We start from the raw sequence: 23108 nt of genomic DNA, 5'->3' as shown, positions 1-23108 counted from the left end.
TTCAAAATGAAGCCTAAAATACTGCTAGGGTGTAGCTCTGAGATAGAATGCCCCTTGGGGGTTCAATTCCTCGTACAAAAAAAAAAAATCAATGAAGTGTGCTTCTTTTTTCATTAATGCAATAACAACAGTAAATATTATTATTTCTTCAGACGAAAGTTAAATGTTTGCTTTCGAGGCAGAGGAATCCGATGCTATTTAATGTTTAGAATTGCACAGTAATTGTATCATTTCAGAGTGCTCTCTCATATCCTAACAAATCCTTATATTTTCATAGAACTGCTTTACATGTTGCATGTGCCTGTGGCCAACCAGAAGTGGTGGCTCTTCTAATTGATAGAAAGTGTGACCTGGATGCTCGTGACACTAGCATGTCCACACCACTCATTCTGGTAAATAGTAGCCAGTGCTTTCAGCAGATGGGTTGGATGTAAATGCTGAAATGAAAAAGGGATCGATTAAGGTGACCTATCTGAGGAGATAGGAGCAGGGAAGATGGAAATTCTTTAAAGCACATGATGTACTAAAACATATCAAAGTCAATCACTAAATCAAGCATGGGAACGAGGAAGGGGGATGGGATGGGATGGGGATTGGATAAAGCCTAACTGGGTGATGTGTGCATGTATATCTCCACAATTTTTTTATTCCATTAAGTTTTGGACACAATGCACTCATAAAAATATATTACCAAAAACATAAGGCTGGAGGTTTAGCTCGGAAGTACCATGCCCCTGGGGTCCATCCCCAGTACCACACACAAAAAAGGGGATCAGTGTCATTTGAAATATATCTGATTAGTGAAAACTGCAGAGAGGTCATCTCGAATCCTTGAATGTACAGTCCATTTCTTTGTACAATGTCAACAGGCCATTAAAAGCCAGCAAGAGGGATGTGCCACTCTTCTGCTGGAAAATGGTGCCGACCCGAATGCTAAGGATGTCTTTGGCAACACTGCCCTGCACTACGCCATCTATCATAACGACAAGTCGACCGCCGCCAAGCTTCTTTCACACAGCGCGGACATTGAAGCCAAGAACGAGGTATAAAACAGCTCCGTTTATTTCGAAAAAAATTTCAACTATGTTAGTTTTAACAGTGACATACGTGGGGTCCACTTTTTCTATTTAGAAGCTCCAGCTTTCCTCGGAAGAAAACGCTTTGCAGTGAATAGACTGTTGAAGACTTCACTTTATTTATTTATTTACTTACTTACGTATTTAATTTGGTACTGGGATTGAACCCAGAGGCATTCTACCTCTGAGCTTATATCCCCAGCTTGATTTTCTCATCTGGAAATGGAGTCTCACTAAGTGGCTGAGGCTGGCTTTGAACTTGCAATCCTCCTGTCTCAGTCTTCCAGGTACTGGGATTATAAGTGTCCACCTCCACGCCTGGCTCTGACTTCACTTTAAATACTGATAGTTTTTATACTTTTGCTTAGTGCATTGTAATTATACATCATGGTGAGGTTCAAAGTCATACAGACACACACACACAGGACTCGGCGTGTCTTCCTCCAGCTCACCCACTGCCCACTGGTCCTCGTACATAAATAGATCAGTAGTGATACCTTCCTCCATGGATGTGGCATAATGTAATCAATTTCTTTTATCATTTCTTTTCTCTTCCTCCCCTCCCTCTATTCCCGTCCACTATTCTGGTCACTTTTTATATTTGAAGTCTCTTTTGTTTCCTGGTTTCTCTCGAGCTTCCCCAGTGAGAGAAAACATTCAACTCCTGACTTTCTGAGACTGGCTGATTTCATTGAACATATTTTCTAGTTTCACCCACTTTCCTGCAAATGGCATATTTTTTTTTGTTTATATCTGTGTAAAATTCCACTGTGTGTATATACGTTGGAAAACATTTTTGTTTTCTATTATCTGTTGAAGGACACCTATTACGTACTGATATTTTAAAAGACATTTTCAACAGTACAGCTTTGTTTTCTGCTTCCTTAGCAAATATTTGAGAAAACATTGAATTTGTTAAGGCAGGTTTGCAGCCAGCCTGAGCTATTTAGTGAGGTTCTCTGCAACTCAGTGAGACCTTGTTTCGAAACAAAAAATAAAAATATTGGTTGGGCTGGGTGTGTATCTCAGAGGTAAACTGCCCCTGGTTTCCTTCCCAGGACCACACACACACACAAAATATGGGATATACACACAATGGAAATCTCCTCAGCCATCGGGAATTACAACATTGTGTAATTTGCAGAGAAATGGATGGAATTGGAGAATATTATGCTAAGTGAGTTTACTCAGTCACAAAACCTGAAAGGTTGGCTATTTTCCATCATGTGGAACTTATGAAAAAATTGGGACGGGGTCGGGGGGAGGTGACCACAAACAAAGGAGGAGGAAGTTGAGTATAGTGAGGGAGGGGCCTAACTGAGGGAGGCAGGAGTGGGGAGGGGGACTTGAAGAGGGAAACACATCAACAGACATGATTACGTAGACAAACTTATCAAAGCCAATCAGTGTGCTGAGCACAGGAAGGTGGATAGGAAGAGAGGGAGCAGGTGGGGCCTGGGGGAGGGCTCAGTGAGTGCTGTGTGCATGTATGCCTCTATCACTTTGAACTTCATAAGGGTGTGTGATTACAAGGCACCATTAAGAAAAAAACGAGCGTTCAAGAGGCTGAGACCGGAGGATCCTGGTTCGCAGACAGTCTCAGCTACTTACTGAGGCCCTTCGGAACTCAGTGAGACCCTGTTTCAAAAATAAAACAAGACATCTGTGCGTTGAGGCACACTCTTGTAATCCCCATGCTTGGGAGGCTGAGACAGGAGGATTGCACAGGTTCGAAGCCGGCCTCAGCTACTGAGTGAGGCTCTCAGCTACTTAGTGAAACCCTTTTTCCAAACAAAATATAAAAAAGGGCTGGGAGTATAGCCTGGAGGTAGAAATCCTCTGGGGTCTACCCTTAGTACCACCAAATAAATGAGTGAATGAATTAATAAAAAAAAAGTTTAAATTAAAATACAAACAGGGCTGAGAGTGGAGCTTGGAGGTATAATGCCCCTGGGTTCCTACCCGGTACTACAAAGACAAATAAATAAATTAATTAATTAATAAACAAACAAAGAAATAGCCATGTGTGGAAGGTAGTGAATGCTAGTTGTCCCAGTACTTGAGAGGCTGAGACATGAGGCTGCAGGTTCAATATCCACCTCAGCAACTTAGCAAGAACCTGTTTGCACATAAAAATTCAAGGGCTAGGGGTGTAATTTAGTGGTAGAATGATCCTGGGTTCAGTCCCCAGCACCAAATAAATAAACAGATATAAATAAAATAATCCCGGCGTGGTGGTGCACATTTTTAATCCCAGCATTTAGAAGGCAGAGACCAAAGGATTGCGGTTCATGGAGAGCCTCAGCTACTAATGAGGCCCTTTGCAGTTAAGTGAAACTCTGTTTCAAAGTAAAAAATAAAAATAGGTAGGGCTGGGGGTGTTGCTCTGAGGTAGAATGCTCCTGGGTTCCATCCCCAGTACTGCAAAAAAAAAAAAAAAGAGAGAAAGGAAGGAAGGAAGGAAGGAAGGAAGGAAGGAAGGAAGAGAAAATAAAGGAAGTGTTTTATGCGCAAATAACTTTTCACTTTTCACGTGACCCTTTGGAAATACATACAGCAAAGATAAAAGTCCCTCTTCTATTTCAATTACTCCCTAGCTTCCATATAAGAGAGAAAACATATGACCCTTGATTTTCTGAGACGGGCTAATCTCACAACATAATGTTCCCCAGGTCCATCCATTGTGCTGCAAATGATATGATTTTGTTCCTTTTATTGCTGCATAAAATTCCACTGTCCGTATATCCCAGGACTTTGCAATCCATTCATCTGGTGATGGATACCTAGGCTGGTTCCAAAATTTGGCTGTTATGAATTGTACTGCTCTAAACATGAATATAGATGAATTATTATAATATTCTGATTTCAATCCCTTTGGAAAGATCCCCAGGAGTAGTACAGCTGGATCATATGGTGAATCCAATTCCAGTTTTTTGAGGAATCTCTACACTGAACTCGACTGTGGCTGCATGAATTCGCAATGTCACCAGAAGTGTAGAAGAGTTCCTATTTTCCCACATCCTCGGCAGCATTGACTGTTGTTTGACCTCTTGGTGATTGCCATTCTGATTAGGATTAGATGGAATCTCAGTGTATTTTTGATTTGTATCTATCTGTTTGCTAATCATGTTGATCATTTTTATCATATATTGATTGGCCATTTGTATTTTTTCTTTTGTGAAGTGTCTATTGGTTTAATTGTCCATCTCTTTTTTATGCATCAAAGCATCATGCATGCAAATAATTTATTGCATCTGAGACTTATATTTTAGAGATAACGTCCAAATTCTCTAGCTAAGCATTCATTTATTTTTGTTTTATTTATGTATATATATTGTGTGTGCTTGTGTCAATGGGGATGGAACCCAGGGGTATTCTCCCTCTGGGAGACACCCTCAACCCTATTTTCATTCTTTATTTTGAAACAGGGTCTGAGTTGCAAAGGGCCTCCCTAAGTAGTAGCTGAGGCTGTCCACAAACCGTGATCCTTCTGTCTCAGTCTCCCACATGTTGGGATTACAAGCATGCACCAACATGCCCGGCTTATTATTTATTTTTATAAATTTACCTCATATCAGTGTAGAGAATATCAGAAAGATATATGCACACAGCTCTCTGTGCCCTTCCCACCTGGTCTCTCCTCCCTCATCCTCCACGCTCATGTCTTTGAGATTGAAATTGGTAGTTTTGTATACCTTCATATTGTTATTTCAACTATTGCATGATTTATGACTTTGTCTCCCCTCTTCCTGTCCCTAAACCCCTCAGCCACTCCCCTGAAGTGTGGGCCCATTTATCTGATGTTGCCCTTATTCTTAAATATCTTTCTCGCTTCCACATATAAGAGAAAACATATATCTACTCAGTTTTTGAGACTGTCCATATCTGCTTAGTGTCATATTCCTGAGTTTCATCCATTTTCCTGCATGGAGTGTGATTTTATTGTTCTTATTGGCTGAGTAAAATTCTATTGTATGCATATATCACACTTTTGTGATCCATTCATGTTTACAGACATCTAGGCTGATTCCATCATTTGACTATTATGAATGGTGCTGCTATGAAGATGGATATGAAAGTATCATAATCTGATTTCACTTCTGTTGGGGAGATACCCGAGTGTGCTATTGCTGGGTCTTGTGGTAGTTTCATTCCCAATCTTCTGAGAAGCCTCCACACTGACTTCCATAGTGGCTGTACTAGTTTCAGTCCCACCAACAGTGTAATAGAATTTCCCTTTCCCCAGTTTCACCAGAATTTATTATTATTGTGTTTTTATTTTTATTTTTATTTGATACAGGGTATCACTGAATTGCAAAGGGCCTCACGAAGTAGCTAAGGGTGTACTTGAACTGGGATCCTCGTGACTCCTCCTCTTGAGTGCCAGGATTACAAGCATGTGCCACCATGCCCAGCTGTCATTGTGTTTTTAATGTTTGCCATTCTAACTGGAGTTCGATGGAATCTTAGTGTACTTTTAATTTGCAATTCCCTGATTGTTAAAGATGTTGAGCATTTTTTCATATATTTGTAGGCTATTTGCATTTCTTCTTTTGAAAAGAAACAGTTCATTTGCCTATTTTACAATGTTTTAATGTTAAGCTTTATAAGCTCTTTGCATATTCTAGAGATCAGACCTTTGTTTGATGGTCAGGTGTTGAAGATCTTCTCCCATTCTGTAGACTCTCTTTCTGTAGGTTAATGATTTTCTTTGCTGCACCGAAACTTTTAATTTAATGCTATGCCATTTGTTAATACTTTTTTTTCTTTCTTTTTTTTTTTTTTTTTTTTTTTTTGGTGGTACTGGGGTTTCTGGAAACTCTTCTACCTCCGGGCTACACTCCCAGACCTATTTTTATGATTTTTTATTTTGGAAACAGGGTCTCTTAAGCCAGCGCTGCTGGCTTCCAACCTGTGAGATCCTCTTGTCTCCACCTCCCAAACCCGGGGATTACAAGCCTCCACCACCACGCCCAGGTTAATTATAGTTTTAATTCATTGATCTTTCAGAATCTTATTGAGGAAATTTCTACCTGTACTTATTTGTTGGAGTATTGATCCTTTGCCCTCTTTAAGCAGTTTCAAAGTTTCTTGTCTGATTTCTAGGTCTTTGGACCATCTGGAGTTGACTATTGTGCAGGGTGAGAGGTTAAGTTGGGTTTTTTTTTTTTTTTTTTTTGGTGGTAGTGGGGTTCCTGGAAGCCCTTCTACCTCCAGGCTACACTCCCAGGCCTATTTTTATATTTTTATTTGGAAACAGGGTCTCTTAAGCCAGCATGGCTGTCTTTGAACCTGCACGATCCTCCTGTCTCTGCCTTCCAAGTGCGAGGATTACAAGCGTGGGCCACCATGCCCGGCTTGAGGTTAGGTTTAAACCTATTGTTTCTACATACTGATAGCCAGTTTTCCCAGCACTATTTGTTGAAAAGGTTGTTTCTTCCTTGTATGTCTTTGTCTCCCTTAGAAAGAGCAACTGGTTATAGATATGGGGCTTTGTTTCTGAGTCTTCTATCCTGTTCATTTCTTTGTTTGTCTGTTTTTGTGCTAATACCACTTTTGGTACTATTCCTTTGTAGTATAATCTGAAATCAGGTATTATGATGCCTTTAGCATAGTTCTTTACACTGAGAATTGCTTTAGCTCTACTGGATCTTTTATTTTTCCATGTGAATTTTATAACTTGATTTCTCTATGTCTGTAAAAAATGATGATAGTATATTGATTGGGATTGCTTTTGCTAGAATGGCCAATTTTATTACACTAATTTTGCCTATCGAAGAGCATTGGGGGGGATCTTTCCATCTTCATTAATTTTTTAGTGATTTATGATTTTCATTGTAGAGATCTTTCACCTCCTCAATTATATTCATTGTTAACGATCTTATCCTTTCAGAAGTTATTGTGAATGGAATTGTTTTCTATGTTGCTTTGTCAGTGAATTCATGATTTGTGTAATGGAATGCAAAGGATTTTGGTAGGTTGATTGGGCATCATGCTACTTTGCTGAAACTATTCTGAAATTCTTCTGGTTATGTTTTTGGATCTTCTAAGAAAGTGATCATGTCATCTACAAACAAAGATAGTTTCAGTTCTTCTTTCCCTATTTGTATTCTTTTGATTGCTTTATCCTGTCTTATTACTGAGGCTAGAGTTTAAAGTACGATGGTGAATAGGAGTGGTGACAGTGGCCATCCTTCTCTTTTTCCTGATCTTACAGGAAATTCTGTCAAATTTTCCCTATTCACAATGATGCTGGCTTTGGATTTATTGTAGATAGCCTTCATGGTGTTTAGGTAAGTTTCTTCCATTCTTAATTTCCCCAGCATTTTTATGAAGAAACAGTGTTGGACTTTGCCAAATGCTTTTTCTGCATCTATTGAGATAATCTTGTGATTTTTGTCCTTAGCTCATTAATGGGGTGAATTATATTTACTGATTTGTGTAACTTGAACCAGCCTTGCATCCCTGAAAAGGCCTACTTGATTATATGAACTATTTGTGCGTGTGTGTGGTGATGGGGACGAACTCAGGGCATTGTATCTCCGAGCTACACACCCAGCCCTATTTTGTATTTTTTATTTTGAAACAGGGTCTTAGCAGTTAGCTGAGGCTAACTGCAAACCACGATCCTCCTGTCTCAGCCTCCCAAACACTGGGATTACAAGTGTGGCCCACCACAACAGGCCTAGATTTTTTTTCATGTTTTAAGTTCTTTATATGTTTTAGATATTAGTCCTTTATCAAAGGAGTAGCTGGCAAAGATCTTCTATTCAGTAGGTTGTCCCTTTAAACTTCTGTGTGTGAGTGTGTGTGTGTGTGTGTGTGTGTGTGTGTGTGTGTGATAATGGGGATTGAACCCAGGGGAATTCTGCCTCCGAGCTATACCCCTAGTCTATTTTATTTTTTATTGTAAACTGGAATCTCACCAAGTTATAGAGGATCTTGCTATATTGCTGAGGATGACCGTAGACCTGTGATCCTACTGTTTCAGCCTCCAACGTATTGGGGTTAGAGGAGTTGCATCTCCACATGTCACCTCCTTAAAATCTTGATGGCTTTCTTTGCTGCATAGAAAGTTTTTAATTTTAGGTCACCTCACTTATTAATTTTCATTTTAATTTCCTGACCTTTGCAGGATGTCATTGAGGAAGATTCTACCAGTGTCCATATATTAGAGTTTGGGTCCTGTGCTCTCTTCATGGTCTCTGGCCTAATTTCCAGGTCTTTCATCCATTTTGAGTTGACACTTGTGCAGGATGAGAGTTTGAGGTTTAATTCTTTTTCTCGCCATCCTTTCTTCCATGTTTCTTCCCTGTCCCTCCCCCTTTGCTTTTTTATTGTGGTACTGGGGATGGAACCCAGGGGAATTCCACCTCCGAGCTCCACCCCTAGCCATATTTTATTCTTTTATTTTGAAGCCAGATCCTGCTAAGTTGTGGAGGGCCTCCCTATGTTCCTGAGGCTGGACATAAACCCACAATCCTACTGTCTCAGGCTCCTAAGGAGCAGGATTATAGGAGTGTGTTACTATGCCTGGCATCTTTCATCTTTTAAAAGAAGAAAACCCATGGGCCAATGATTAATAAGTAATTGAGGTTCATTTCAAGCCTACACCTTTTAATTCAGAGCCCATTTCCTTAATGACCAATTGGGAGCCAGAGGGCCTGACATTGCTATCTGGAATCCTGACATTACAAGTAGAAGAAGTCAAGTAAGCTGATATAACATGGAGGAAACTCCATGTTACTGATAATCTCTCAATACTGTATCCCTGAAACTCGAATATTTGAAATGTTAATCTTTACCACAGAAAAGTATTTTAAATGAGCATGAAGCAACATTAAAGAGATTTCTTTAAGACTTGCACACAGTTTTGTGATATTTCTCTAACAGTGAATCAAGGAATATCTGTGGAGTCATGGACTTGTGAGAATGCCAGGAGTCTTTAGAACATGGATTGGGAAGGTCTGCACTAGAGCTGAGAGTTTAGCTCATGGTTTCAGTAAAACACTTCAACCCTTTCCTAAGTTTCAGGGTTTGGGCTTTTGAGATGAAAGATACAGTTCCTGTCCTCAAGAGTCCTTAACAGTTCTATAACTCCACAGTCCCATGATAAATGCTGTGTTAGAGGCCACAATTCCTGGAGCCAGCTCATGTGTGCAGTGAGTTTGGAGATGGCTGGAATGTGTGGCAACTCCCTACAGAGGGCGGTTTGCAAGGGCAGGAGCAGCACATGGGAAAGCACAGTGGAGCACAGAAGGAGCCTGTTGATTTCCTGCTCTGTTGCTATTCACGGGGTCTTTTATAAGATGCAGTTTGGCTGAGAAATATGTGCTCTTGAGAATTATCAATTGCTCTTGTCCTTTAACAGGTGGGTCTCACGCCCCTGCTCTTTTCACTGCGTGAAAATAGAACAAACATGGCAGCATATTTGCTATGGCAAAAGGCAAATATACACGCCGTTGATCTATTGGGAAGGTATAGTAGTATGATCTTTTCTTTTTGAACTGAATGGTGTGGTAACAATCACTTAAGTCATAAGCATTAAATTCATTATTGGACAAACATTAACTTGTAATTATCGAGTCGAGTGAAAAATCTGAACACAAACCACCAGTTTGGCAGAAAAACAATTATGCAGAGCAGGACAAAAACATTATATAGTAGTATTCTATTGACAATATAGTAGTAATTCCCTTATAATAATGACTTCTGTGTGTTATTTAGAATCTGACTTTGTTGGGCATCTGGTCTATTAATTAAGGGGCTTTTATATTAGTTTTATAAAGTATAGACTTTCAGTTTACTATTTGATTCAATATTGCTATTCTTAACCATTTCATAGTATTCTAACTTCCTATATATTTTCCTTCATGAATTCTACGTTAGGCATAAATAATTACACACAGTTATGTAATGATTATGTATAAACAATTCTTCAGTTTGCCTTTTGAATGACTGCTTTAGTTACTTTCTTTGAAGAACATTGGTGTTGGGTTACTCCTCAGTGAGTATTAATTGCTGTTGCCAGATGCAGTTCATTTCTTTTCCTATTAATTTCCAACATATTTTGATGCTTTTTTTAATTGACATGGGCAGGTAAAAGAAAAATAGCTTTCAATGAATAAACATTTCCTTTAATGAAGAAATGTCCTAGGTGGGTGATATAAAGGGGTAGGCTTTAGATGCATGCATGACTGGATTGAATTCTTGTCTTTCCCATTGCTAACTATGTTACTTTGGAAATACTACTTATCACTAAATATATTTTCTAGCATGAAAGGAGGAGGATGTCTGCTTGAAGTTTTGAGTGAAAGATTATATACATATATAATCTTAGTTCAGCATCTATCAAATGTGTTATTGCCTGAAACTACTATGCCCATTATTATTATCACTCTTATTAATAGTATTCTTTAAGTCTGCAAATAGCATTTACTTTTATGACAAATAGCTTACTGTAACTTGCAATATCTTACCTCAGACTAGGGAAGAAATGGAAAATTTCGTGTGTAAATGTTTGGCTACTTCACATTAATGACCTCAGTGTGTTACTATCCATCAAAGGACCCTCATTAGTAACTTCTACTACAGAATATCTCAGTGGGACAAGAGAGTTTCCTACTTGTTTTTTCCTTTTTTTAAATTTTTTATTGGTGCACTGTATTCATACATCATAGTGGGATACAAACTTTTGTAGACATACATGCACACATCGCCCATTCAGCCCCCACCCGATCCCCACCCCATTCCCTCCCCATCCCTCCTTCCCATGCTTGGCTTAGTGGTTGACATCTAGTATTATAGCAATTTATCCAAAATTAAAAATGATAATCTCACATAACAGTTTCATTTGTCTAATACCAAGCTTTTGATAACTTAAAGATAACATTTCAATATTTCTTTTTGCTTTCTTTCTTACCAGAGAATATTTTTTCTTTTTTTTTTTAGGTGAAACTATCATATATTTATATATTTATTTTTCAGAAAAAAATCTATCCTAATATGGAATATGGACTCTAGATACCCAAAACGATCTCAAAAAAGAACAAAGCTAGAAGATATATATTTTCTGATTTCAAACCATATAAAGCTACAATAATTGAAACAGTGTAGTACCCTTCTAAAGGCAGATATATAAACCATTGGAGTTAAGTAAAAGCCTAGAGATACATTCTTCCATATATTGTCAAGTTATTTTTGACAAGGTTTCCACGAACATTTGGTGGAGGAAATAATAATCTTTTAACTAAATATTGTTGAAAAATAATAATTACATGAAAAAGAATAAAATTGGACCCTTACCTAATCCCATATACAAATATTAACTCAAAATAGATAAAAGACCTAAATATAAATCTTAAGACTATAAACTTTTAGAAGAAAATCTGGGTCATAAAATCTCACAACATTGAGATTGGCAGTGATTTCTTGGATATGATTTCAATGGCAGAGGCAACAGAAGGGTATACAAACTCCCTAAAAAATAAAATATTGTATATCCAAAGACAATGTAAAAAGAGTTAACAGTTACTGATAGAATGGAATAAAATATTTACAAATGCTGTATCTGAAGGTATATTAATATCCCAACTAGAAATCCTAAAAGTTTAGCAACAATAAAAGCAAACAATACAATTTAGAGATAGGTATAAGACTAACATAAATAATGAATCTCCACAGATAACTAATCTTAGTTGTCTGTTGGATGGAAAATCTTGTTTCTCTGGTTCTGGTGTGTGTTACCTATTTCTTCTTTGTAGTTAATCTCTTTGAGTATTTTCTCTAGCGCTGGTTTTGAAGACATAAATTCCTTCAGTTTCTGTTTGTCATGGAAGCTTCTTATTTCTCCATCTAATTTGATAGAAAGTTTTGCTGGGTAGGAAATATTTGGCTGGAAGTTGTTTTCTTTCAGAGTTTGGAATATGTTACTCCAAGCCCTTCTGGCTCTCATGACTTGGTTTGGGAAGTCTGGAGTGATTCTAATTGGTTTGCCTCTGAATGTCACTTGGCCCTTTGTTTTTCTTGCCTTTAAGATTCTCTGCTTGGCTTCCACATTGGTCATTTTGACAATGATGTGGCGTGGGGATCCTCTTCTCCGATCCTGTCTAAAGGGAGTTTTATAAGTTTCCTGGACCTGTGTATCGACCTCTTGCTCTATGTTTGGAAAATTTTCTGCTATTACTTCCTTGAAGAGATTGTTGATCCCTTTGGTTTCACTTTCTTTTCCCTCCTCTATTCCAATTATTCTTAGGTTAGCTCTCTTAAAATGGGCCCATATTTCTTCAATGTCAGATTCCTGCTGTTGGATATTTTTTTCTAGATTAGAAACTATGCGTTCATTTTGGATTGCTCATCTTCTAAGAGCGAGATTCTATTCTCCATGTGGTCTAATCGGTTGTTTGTACTTTGAATTGAGGCCTTTACTTCATTAATTGCATCCTTTATCTCTCTTTGGCTCTCTCTGAATTCTTTTCGAAACACCTCTAATATTTCTACAGTTATTTTCCTGATTTGATCTTCTAGAAATCTCTGAATTTCTGTTTTATCGGGTTCTGATGTTGTGGGGTTGTGGGCATTCATTGCTCCATTGTTATTCCTCTTTCCCATGATTTTGTAAGTTTGTACCTTCTCTGGGTTCTTCCCTTGGGTCACTACGACTTCACTTAAGGTGCTCTGGATCTCGAGTCTGTGGTATCTCAGACCCCACTACTCCTTTACTGGGTTGTATCACAGAGTCTCAGACCCAGGGAGTCAATAGAGGCTTCTTTAGACTATGGGGGGGGGGGTGCCAGGTTGGGCGTTCTCCTATGGTATGATATCTCTGCCACCGCCACTCCCCCACTGGGTCAAGTCCCTGGGAATCAGTACTGGGGTTTCTCCTCTGGGGCCCGCAATTTGACTCACTGTTGTTGAGTACGCAGCTGGAGCTGTAGTGGACTTGGTGAATTCGCTGCTGCTGCCGCCGGTGGCAATATGACTCCGCTGCTACGCCCTCGGCCGTGAGGCTGGCGTATTTCTTTGGTTTTGAGCTCCGCTCTGACTCCCTCGGCTCGCTGTCCGCCTCTTCTCTCTGGAGCCTGGTGGGCTGTTGAGTGCGTTGGTTTGTAGCCGTAGCCGTCTGGTGAATTCGCCGCTGCCGCTGGCAGCAAGGCTCTGCTGCTGCATCCTCGGGCGTGAGGCTGGCGTAACTCCTTTATGGCTCTGAGCTCCGCTCTGAGCCCCCTCCTCTCTGGGGCGGCTGGTGATTTTTTTGTTTCTCTGGTGATGGTGTTTTCTGTCTATGAAAGGCGCTGATTTTGTGGTAATGGAGATTGGTTGTTAGCGGGGCTCTTAAGCCTCGCTTTTCTCGGTCCTGTTTTTTCCTTTTTAACTTGTAGACAATTTATAAAGTTGAACGCTTGAGATCTCAAGATGCTGACCTCTGTTACTATGCATAAAGCGTTAATTCTACATTGACAACAAGATTTTAAATTGGTAATAAATATTAATTTAGCTGTTTATCTTTAACATTCCTAGAAGGTAAAATGATCTTTCCATTATTTTAGAACAACGCTAATATTGGCAGTCCAGGGGAAGTCGAGAAGAATTGTAGATTATCTAATTCAACATAGAGTTAATATATGGCACAAGGATAAATATGAAAGAACAGCCCTGTCATATGCTGTTTCTTGTGGCCGTCATATGTAAGTATTTATCTTAAAATGTTAGTTAACATTAAATGGAAGTTTAAAATAATTGCCACTGTCTCATTTTATATGAGCTGGGATTTCATAGTTTAGGTAGTTGTGGGTGGCAGTGAGTTAGTTCACTTCATCAGCCAGAAACCCTGTAAACATCTAGACGAGGTAGAAAGAGCAATGGCTAGAGGAGCCATCACAGGACTTTTGTGGCTAAGCTAGGGACCCAGCCCAGGACCTCACACATGCTAGGCAAGTCCTCTACAGCTATACTCCCAGCCCCTGCCCTCAGACTTCAAAAACCTTTATCGTAGGGATTCCATCACTATTCATTTTATTCCAAGTATAAGTGCTACTACGATAATGTACAAATAGTGGCACATCTTTGCTTTTCCTAATTAGCTATTCGGGTCTTGAAATATTCCGTTTATCAACAACTTAGCAAGACCCTCGGTAAGTTTGTGAGACTATTTCAAAATAAAAAGTAAAGGGAGCTGGGAATGGTGGCACACGCTTGTAATTCCACTACTGAGACAGAAGGATGAGACAGGAGGCTGAGACAGAAGGATGGCAATTTCATGCCCAGCCTCAGCTACTTTGTGAGGTCCTCCACAACATAGTGAGATCCTGTTTCAAAATAAAGAGTAAAAATAGGCCTAGACATGTAGCTTGGAGGTAGAATGCTCCTGGATTCAATCCCTGGTAGTACAAAAAGAAAATGTGAAAAACTGGGGGGGAGGGGATGTAGTTCAGAGATAGAATGCTTCTGAGTTTGACCCCCAATGCCAAAATGAATTAATAAATTTAAAAATACTTAAAAGTTTAATAAGCAGGAAATCTCATCACTTTCCCTTGGGAGCTATTTTCTACTATCTTCTTGAATTTCCCAAGAATCTAATGGGTTTCTTGCATACAAGGAATACAACCCTCTCTCACAAGTCAGGTGGAGGTGGGAGGACTTCTTGGTCATTGTTTCTAACATTTTTGCTGCAGTGCTGTTGTCCATGGAGTCCATGATAATTAACCTCTCCTACCAGCTTGTCCTTCCTGACCCACACTTAGACCTGAGAGTTGACATATGTTTAGGTCACTTACACAGATACCTTTCTGCTCAGCTATCATTCCCAAAGCAGCAGCACCCTGCTTTGGCAGTGGGGCCTCCTAACTTTAGCCACAGGAATAGTGAGCAAATTGAGCCTCTCTCCTACCCCAAACTTATGGAGAGGCCACATGGTGGCCTAGAACTTCATGGTGAGTTATCCTTTGAGGCTCTTGTTTATATTTTCTGCCCACAAAGATTAGTTGGGACCATATGTGGGTTTTTTTTTTTACACTTTTATTGGTGCATTATGATCTCCCATCACAATGCAGTTCCTAGAGATAGTGACATCCATGCACACAGAGCTTGGTGAACTTTCCTGGCTTCCTCCCCATCTCCCTTTCCCCATACAGGCTATTGAGATTGACCCTGGGAATTTCACCTATGTACATCGTGTCTATGGAAGGAATTTCTTCAGTGATTCTCTTACTCTTTCCCTAGACCAGCTCCTGACTCCACTGGAGTTTCTCCTCCATTTTCTGCAGTCCCCTGGTATTTGTAGAAATCATTTGAAACTATCAGATAGGTTTAAATAATGTTCCAGGAAAAGATCAGGCCTTTTATCCCTGTGTCTCATCTTAACTTTAGTTGTGGGAGCCCAGTTTACCATTTTCAAGGGTGGATGTCACATTTTACTTGGTACTCTAAGTGACTTGTTTTCCATAGTAAGGAACCTGTCCCCAACTACGTGCACCTCTGCCTCTACTTTTCAGGATATTATCAAAATCTGCCTCACAAGGAAACCATTAAACACATTCATTCATTGATATTCAGAGAGCAATGCCCTCTCATTACTCGTCAGTATTTGTGTCTGAAGGGATTTTGTCTTTCAAGGCACTTGGAGGTAGACATGGATATTAGTCACCATGCTCATAAAGATCTGTGGGTCCAGTTTGATAGGTGGAGATGGAGAACAGCAGTCCAAGTCAAATTGCTGCATTCATTAGTTTGCAGCTCTTGGTGCCTTGGATGAGTTTCATCAAAGGGGGCGCTTTTGTTATCTAGTTTAGTGAAATAGCGTGCTTATAAGCAAATTCAATTATAAATTATTAAACAGCTGATTTGCCCTGAGTTATAAAGCACAAGAAAGAGTTAATAACCGAAATTATCATTCAATGACATTATCTTTCTTTTTTTTTATTTTTGCGGTACTGAGGATGGAACCTACCTTTGAGCAATACCCTCAGCCCTAGATTTTTTTATTCTTTATTTTGAAAGATGATCTCACTGAGTTGCAAAAAGCCTCATTAAGTACCTTAGGCTGGCCGCGAACCCTAATCTTCCTGTCTGGCCTCTCAAATGCTGGGATTACAAACGTGCACCACCATGCCTGGCTTCCATGACACTTTCTAACAAGTGTAGCATTCGAATACCTAGAGCCTGGGATTCCAAATAAGTAAAAGATTTTGCCATCACGTTCCTTTTCCTTTGAGTATGTCTTCATATTATCTTGTTAAATCTTCCTAACAACCTAATAGCAGTATAGTCCTTATTTCATAGAAAAAGTTTGAGCCTAAGAGAAAAGACCTGAGCAAGAACAAAGGGCTGTTGGTGACAGAACAAGAACATCCTCTGTTTCAGGACACTTCCTGTGAGGCCAGGCTAATCTTGACAGTGCGTGGAGCTGTACTGTCCTCTGTGCATGGTCCTTTCACCTTACTTTTTCCCTCTTCAATTACAGTCTTGCAGGCACAGTAGCATATACTTTAATCCTGGCTACTTGGGAGGCTGAAGTAGGAGGATGGCTTGAAATTCACAGTTCAAGACCAATTTGGGCAACATGGTAAAACTCCATCTCAAAAACAAAATCAAAAGCAAAATACATTTACATTATGATGTGAGGCTGTAATGCACCCATAAAAGCACATAAAGCCTACAAATATACTTACTGACATGTTTCTAGAGTTTTCAAATTTGAAATATATGGGATAAAAATGTCTATATTAGCTCTGGTACTTTCAAACATACTCTTAAGAATTTAATATATTTGGTTAATATGTTTCATGTCAGTATTAAATACTAATATTAATTTTTCATGCATAAAATAGGCATATAGTTTTTCAATATTCCAAAGAATATTCTCAACAGAGCAGTCCATGCAATCCAGGTAAGACCTTAAGTGGTGAATTACTCTTCATGTTCCTACCCTATATAAAAAGATTGTTTGCACTGTGTCCTTCATCAAATCTCCCCTTTCACCTCCCCAAGTCCTCTTCCACCATTCTTCCAATATTTCCCCTTGATTATCTGACGTGTGTTTTGTTTCCCAATTTCTCCCATGTTTCCACATAGGAGTGAAAACATATGGCCCTTCACTTCTGGGACTGACTAACCTCATTTAACATAATATTCTCTAGCTCCATCTATTTTACGGCAAAGGACATAATTTTGTTGCATAACCCAGTTAAATAATGGGCAAGTAAACTAAATAGACCCTTCACAAAAGAAGCACAACAAATGACAAATAAATGTATGAAAAAACATTGTACATCATGGGAATCACAGAGATGATATCCAAAGGACCCTCAAGGCCTTTGATCCATTTTGAGGTGACTTTTGTCCAGAGTGAGAGATGAGGATCTAGTTTCAATATTTTACAGTCAGATATTCAGATTTCCCGGCACCATTTGCTAAATCAAAGGATGTCTTTGATCTGAGATGCTTTTGTTCCCAATCAGTTATCTGTATCTGCATGGGTTTTCTGCTGGGTCCTCTATTCTGTTCATTGATCTCCATGTCTGTTTTTACATGCCAGTGCCATGCTGGTTTTGTTGCTGTGGCTCTGCAGTATGTTTTGGAGTCAAGCATTGTGAAGCCTCCAGCATTGCTCTTTTTGTTCACAATTGCTTTGGCTATTTGGGATCTTTTGGGCTTTCATATTAAGTGTAGAACTTTCTAGTTCCATGAAGATGCCATTGGTATTTTGATGTGGATTGCATCAAGTCTATAGATTACTTTCATCAGTATGGCCATTTTAACAGTATTAATGATCCCAATCCATAAATATTGGAGGCCTTTCCATTTCCTGATGTCTTCTTTGATTTTTCTTTAGTGTTTCATAATTTTCATTGTAAAAGTTTTTTACCTTCTTTGGTTAGGTTTATTCCTTGGGTTTTACTCTTTGTGCGGTACTGGGAATGAAACCCAGGGACATTCTACCTCTGAGATTTTATTCTTTATTTTGAAACAAGGTCTCACTAAGTTGCAAAAGGCCTCACTAACTAGCTGAGGCTGATTGTAAACTCAGCTCCTCCTATCTCATCTTCTCAAACACTGGGATTACAAGCATGCACCCCCCATTCCCAGCTTGTTATTTTTTTTTTTCTGTTGTGAATACCATTGTTTTCCTGATTTTATTCCCAGCAGGTTTATTATTAGTGCTTAGAAAATCTACCAATTTTTTTTTTAGTTAATAGTCTTTTGGTAGAGTCTTTAATAGGGTATTCTAAGTATATAACCTGAATTTCTGCAGACAAGCCTTATTAGAAATTTTCCTTTTCTACTTGTATACTATTTGTTTAGTTCTCTTGTCTGATAGTTTTAGCTATAATTTTAAGTACATACTGGGTGTTGAGAGTGAAAATTCTTTTTTTTTCCCTGATTTTAGGGAAAATGCTTTCAATTTTCCCCATCCAGTATGATGTTGGCTAAGTATTTGTTGTGGATGGCCTTTATTACTTTTAGACATGATTCTTTCACACCTAATTTATTCACAGCTTTTTGTCATGAAGGGACGTTGAATTTTACCAAAGGCTTTTTTTTCTTGCATTTTTGAGATGACCATGTGACTTTTATCTTTGATTCTGCTTATGTGTCGTATTTTATTTATTGTTCATGTATGTCGAACCATCCTTGTATCCCTGCAAAGAAACCAAATTGACCGTGGTGTACCAGTCTTTGAAATATGTTATTGCATTCAGTTTGCAAGTTTCTTATTAAATATCTTTGCATCTGTGTTCACAAAGGACATTGGTAGAGTTTTCTTTTTCTAGTGTGTCTTTCCCAGGTTTGCCTAGCAGGGCAGTACTGGCTTTGTAGAATGAGTTTGGAAGCTTTCCTTCCCATTCTGTTTGATGGAATAGTTTGAGAAGCACTGGTGTTAGTGCTTCTTTAGCAGTCTTACACGATTCGGCAGGAATCTATCCAGTCCTGGGATTTCTTTCTTGGGAGGCTCTTCATTGTTCTTTTAATCACCTGCTTAGTTCCTGATCATTTACGTGTTTTTATGTCCTCTTGATTCAATTTGGATAAGTCACATGTGTCCAGAAATCTGTCCATTTCTTTTAGATTTTTCCATTTTATTGGCATATAATTTGTGGCTTCTGTTGTAATATTCCTCTTTTGTCTCCCATTTTATTAATTTGGGTCTTCTATCCTTAGCCCAAGGTAGCTAATTTTTTGATAAGATAGTCACTTCAGCAAAATCCTTTAGAGACTGAGAAGGCATTCCAACTCAAAATGATTTTGGAAACAAAAGACACACTAAAAGTTATTTCTTGAATACCAAAGTTGTTATTTTTAACTGATTTTAAAATATAGAAGGTTGGGTAGCCGCTTTCACATGATGGACGCCGGAAGCTGCTCTCACATCTCAGAGGCCAGAAGCCGCTCTCCTATCACGGTGCTAGAAGTCACGCTCACATTTTGGAGAGTGGAGGCTGCTCTTCCATTATGGAGGATGGGAGTTGTTTTCACATCACAGGGGCTGGAACACATTCTTATAGCATAGAGGATGGAAGCTGCTCCCACGTCATGGAGGGACCAAAGCCACTCTCACATCAAGGAGGACAAAATCTGTTGCCACATGACAGGGGCTGAAACTGCTCTGATCTGAGAGCATGGCAGGCTTCTCCCATCATGGAGCATGGAGGTTGCCCTCACATCATCAGAGTCTATCTTTTATATAAGGTTAAAAGATAGACTTGTCATCCCAGTATTTGGGAAGTTGAGACAGGAGGATTTCAGCTTGCCAGGCAGCCTAAGCTACTTAGGCCGTCTGAAACACAGTGAGACCTTGTTTCAAAATAGAGAATAAAAAGTAGAGCTGGCGTTATAGTTCAGAGCTAAAATGCCCCTGGGTGCAGTCCCCAGTAGTGCAAAAACATACAAACAAAACAAAACAAAAAAAATGTGGAAGGCTTGTGAGCAAAAAGCAGGACATTTAAGAAGACAGGACCATGGCAAGATCAGCACTACATTCTATCTCTGAGCCGAATGTTTAAATATGAAACATCTCTCACTAAGTTCCGGAGGGCCTCACTAAGTAGCTGAGGCTGTGCATGAACTGTGATCCTCTTGTCTCAGCCTCCCAAGTACTGGGATTACAAGAATGCACCACCAGGCCTGGCTTGTCTCCTCATTCTTAATTCTTTTCCTTTTTTCCAGACTTGATGAGATGATTTGACACAAGGGGAATATCCATGTTTGAAAAAGAAAAAGCTTTTTAAATAAAATCTTTCACTCAGAAGTTTCCTATTTAATGTACTAGTTAGAAACTCACGGAGGTCGATTAAGAGACTCTAAGATTTCTTCAAAATTTAACTTTGCTCGTTGGAGAGCTGTCGTGTGCTCCCTGTAGGGCAGTTTCTCCAGAGGTTGAGGCAAGAGTGTTATGGTTGGAGCTTAGGAGTCTGAGGCCACTCTAGACAACACAGGGAAGACCCACCGCTTAAAACACAAAATCCACCTGCAGTTCTCCTGCCTCAGCCTCCAGAGTCACTGGGATTGTAGGCGTGTGTCACTGTGCCCACTTCTATTTTCAGACAAACTTTCAGAAATATTTGTGTTCATATTAATCAAGAAATGTTTGGTCATCATCCACATAACATTTCTAATCTTTTGCTAGTACATCTTCACATGACATTATGATAGTAGAAATGAAAGTTCATTTTAAGGGGAAATCCATTAAACAGAAAAAAAAAACCCTAAGTTTTTCTAAAGGGCAAATTTTGCAAAGAATCACACTGAACTGCATTCAGTATAAAATGTATAGTAATGTATTAATAAGATGAACCAGCATTCTTCTGAGATGATGTATAATTCAAACCAATTTTAGTTGTATTTTTATCAGATTGTCATTGCATATATCAATTCTCTCAACTTAAAATAAGTAGATGTGTGTGTGTGTGTGTGTGTGTGTGTGTGTGTGTGTGTTTTGCTGGGAATTGAACCCAGAGGCATTCTATCTCTGATCTGCACCTCCGGCCCTGTTTTATTTTTTATTTGTAAATAGGGTCTCACTAACTTGCTGAGGGCCTCACTACATCACTGACGCTGTCCCAGAAGCTCGGATCCTCCCATTTCAGCTTCCACCATGCCAAGCTTAGGAATTTTATTTTTCTTGTGTTAGTAAGCTATTCTCAGGTTGGGTCCAGATGCTAAATGTCTTACAAAGAAGGCCGCATTTTATAAGTTATATATCACACCCATCATAATGTCCCTTTCAAGTAAAACAATATAAATCATACTTATTTCAGATGCATCAGCGGTTGGAACAACGTGTCAACAGAAACCTAACAGGTATGTTCCAAAGGACTCTGAACCCAGCCAGTTTGGTTCTTGCAGTTATTGAGCTTCTTCTCTTGCCATTCCTCCTAGGCGGCCCTGTGCTTGGACTTCTACCCGACCTCAACGACCCACCTTCCTTCTCAAGCGTCGTACTAGTGTGGTTACTCCTTCTTGTTCAGGTATGAACATGAAGGTATTACATGTTCAGGTATTACATGTCACATCCACCAGAAAGCCCCCAATAGGGGCATAAAACTGTGACACAATCCCGTCTCTGCGTTCCAGGCTTGCCCTGTTTTATACCTGTCGTGTAGCTAGGACATTGTATACAGAACGCCTCATCCCCTGTGTTTTGGGGTTCTGCTCTGTGACTGTTGAGGAGTTGCCGGAGCCATCTTTATCTTGGCATTCCAGTGCTTGCCACAGTAACTCAGCACGCAGTTGCTGACTTAATGAATGAAGAATGCAAAAAACCAGAAGCCCTGCTACTCAGTCACAAGGATAACAAATTCAGTCTGCAACTAAGGGCAAATTCTATTTAAGAGTAATTTTGTACTGGACTTGAACATACGTATTTTTTATTCTTAGAAACACTGGTAAAATTCTCAAATTTACTGGCTAATGTTTATCATCTATGAAACCTTTGAGGTAAAGAATATAATTAATTTTCTTTCTAGTGAATAAAGAACTCTAATCCGGATCCTTTAGCGCTTCTGGACCGGATGCGCTCCTAAGAAGCCAACATCTTTCAGAAATATCACAAAAGGAGATTATCTGAATCGTATTTTATTAGTTGGATTGTTAGCTTAACACTTTGTTCCCCTTTAAGTTCTAATGTGAAAATGTTATTGAATGAAATTAGTTTTGTATTAAGTATAATAAATATTAATAAAACATTTGAAGCATTTCCTGGCATTTATGACAAAGTTTTAAGTGCAAGTACAAACCAGTATTGTTGAGTCGGAATGGTTCAACTGTTGAAATGCCAGCTCTCTAAACAGCCCCCAGCTAACCAGCAGACATTAACACTTTGGTGAGTTAAATATCATGCTAAAGCTGAGAAGAGTGGCATACGCCTGTACCCCCAGTATCTGGAAGGCTGAGACAGAAGGGTCACAGGTTCAAGGCCAATCTCAGCAATTCAGCGATATTCGTTACAAAATGAAAAGAAGCCAGATGTGGCAGCACACCCCTCTAATCCCAGTATTTGAGATGCTGGACAGGAGGACTGCAAGATTGAAGTCAGCCTCTGCAAATTAGTGAGGCTTTCAGCAACTTAGTGAGACCTCATTTCAAAAAAAAAAAAAAATAGGGCTGGGAGTATAGCTTGGAGGCAGAATGCCTCTGGGTTGAATTCGCAGCACCATGCATAAAAAAATGAATAACTAATTAAAAACTAAATATAGCTTGGGTTTGGTTTGTAGGTAGAACATCCCTGGGTTCTATCCCTAATACCACATTAAATAAATACATAAATAAGTAAGCAACACATTATTGGTGGTTTATTTATATTTTCCAATTTTCATTACTATATATGGACTAAAAATTTCGACTAACATTATTTTGGTATGCCGGTGATAACAGCCATTGCCAATGTTTTAATGTATTTTCATTGTTTTGTGCCACTGAACTTACATACTTTTAAATGTTGACTTATACTTCTTTCTTCATGGGAAACAATGCTGTCTGAGGCTTTTCATCCATTTCTTCCTTTTATTCTCTTTCCTACCACCTTCCTTCTCCTCC

The 23108-nt window shown here is 39.1% G+C and overlaps 1 long non-coding RNA gene across 2 annotated transcripts; it reads left to right on the top strand.

The window, feature by feature from the left end:
- Positions 1–949: 949 nt before the first annotated feature.
- On the top strand, positions 950–22131 carry LOC308261887. 2 transcript variants are annotated; one of them, XR_013961687.1, is made up of 5 exons: positions 13692–13762; positions 16904–16962; positions 21332–21374; positions 21453–21541; positions 22040–22131. It is a non-coding gene; the product is annotated as an uncharacterized lncRNA (long non-coding RNA). The 2 variants fall into 2 exon arrangements; XR_013961686.1 differs by lacking the exons at positions 13692–13762; positions 16904–16962 and adding an exon at positions 950–1043.
- The last annotated feature ends 977 nt before the right edge of the window (positions 22132–23108 follow it).

The sequence above is a fragment of the Muscardinus avellanarius genome (genome assembly GCF_963383645.1).
Source record: "Muscardinus avellanarius genome assembly, chromosome: 4".
Classification (NCBI taxonomy): Eukaryota; Metazoa; Chordata; class Mammalia; order Rodentia; family Gliridae; genus Muscardinus; species Muscardinus avellanarius.
The sequence above is the reverse complement of the archived record's forward strand: the minus strand, read 5'-3'. Positions and strand labels throughout refer to the sequence as shown.